Source organism: Notothenia coriiceps, unplaced genomic scaffold, assembly GCF_000735185.1.
Source record: "Notothenia coriiceps isolate Sejong01 unplaced genomic scaffold, NC01 NC01_scaffold00037385, whole genome shotgun sequence".
In the NCBI taxonomy this organism is placed as follows: domain Eukaryota; kingdom Metazoa; phylum Chordata; class Actinopteri; order Perciformes; family Nototheniidae; genus Notothenia; species Notothenia coriiceps.
The window spans coordinates 1-1,592 of NW_011370086.1; the positions used below are offsets into that span (position 1 = coordinate 1).

The window sequence follows — 1,592 nt, forward strand, 5'->3', positions numbered from 1 at the left end:
AAATCAGGAAATTAAGAAGAAATCTTGGAATTTAGGAAAAATCGGGCAATCTAAGAAAAATGTAGACGAAGAGACAAGGTTTGTAAAAGAAACACGTATTTTCCAGGAAGACGATTTGATCAGTGCGTGAAACAGATGGTGTTCTCCCTGCAGTGTTTCTTCATCTCTTCATCTCTTTATGTGTTGTGCACATACTTGCCAACCTTTAGACCTCAGAAATCGGGAGCATTTCAAAATGCAAAATTGGGGGGGGGGATGCTAGTGGATCGCCGGAGCTTTTAGATTAACATTAACATGCTTATTGTAGTTGTAAGTGCACTGCCTTGCGGCCTGTAGCACCGTCCTTGATGGAGCATATGTGTGGGCTGGACCTGTATTTTACAGGAAAGGAGTGAGCAGAGAGTAGAGTAGTTGTCGATTCTTGTTCTGTTTTCTGTGAATATCTGCCTCACCCTCTCAGACTTTGAGTTGCGCGCGCTACTAAAGAGACGTGTTACCATGGAAACCAAACAATGGCGTAGCTGTATTAAAGTCCGAGTGGAAACAGTCGTGTGTAAATCTGATTTTGTCAGAAATCGGGAGAAATGCGGGAGAAATATGACCCCGGGAGGAAACCGGGAGAGGGCAATGAAATCGGGAGTCTCCCGCGAAAATCGGGAGGGTTGACAAGTATGGTTGTGCATGCAGGTGGAGGCGGAGCTGATCGATAAACTGGACAGTTTGGTGTCTGAGGGGAAAGGAGACGAGAACTACAGAGAGCTCTTCGGTCTACTGTAAGACACAAACAACAACAAACAACAACAAACAACAAGTCGTCTAACCTTGTTTCTAACTCTGCTTTTAACTCTGCTTCTAACTCTGCTGCTGTGTTTGCTTTGTGCTGCGGGATTAGAACGCAGCTGTTTGGGCCGTACCCCAGGTAGGACGTTTCATTAACTACTCACATCTGCTCTTGTATGCTTTCTAATAATCATACATGTGTCATTCCTAGACAACACAAAGGTAACACCTGCATGGATCTCTTATAAACAAGTCTGATAGAGCTGGGAAAATATCTCCTTGTGTGTCTTCTTTGACTTTATCCGTCTTTTTTCTGCATGAATGTTAAGAAAAGCATTAATTAGTCCTTCATCAGTGAGCAGTCTGAAACCGTGATGTCATTAAATACTCAAATCTGCTCACCTTTTATTCATCATTTGTTGGAACATAACTAAGTTAATTTACAGTTTTGACCCACTTGTACTTGTATTTATAATCTGTGTTTCAAAAAGGTTTTTCTCATCATAGCGTAAAAGCATATCTCTTAAGTTTCACAAATTAAATGAATATTTTTATCTAATTTTTGGAATCTAATTTTTTTTATCAAAAACCTTTTATCACGTTTTTTTAATCTAATTTTTTTGAACGTTTTTATTTTGTTGCAGCCTGCTGGAGAAGATCGAGCAGGAGACGTGGAGAGAGACAGGGATCTCCTTCGTCACCTCCGTCACACGACTGATGGAGAGACTGCTGGACTACAGGTGACACACACACACACACACACACACACACACACACACACACACACACACACACACACACACACACACACA

The 1,592-nt window shown here is 41.5% G+C and overlaps 1 long non-coding RNA gene across 1 annotated transcript; it reads left to right on the plus strand.

Annotated features, from left to right (window-relative positions):
- The first annotated feature begins 686 nt into the window (after positions 1–686).
- Positions 687–1,514, plus strand: LOC104967484 (uncharacterized). Its single transcript, XR_800737.1, has 3 exons — positions 687–773; positions 893–919; positions 1,425–1,514. It is a non-coding gene; the product is annotated as an uncharacterized lncRNA (long non-coding RNA).
- Positions 1,515–1,592: the final 78 nt, after the last annotated feature.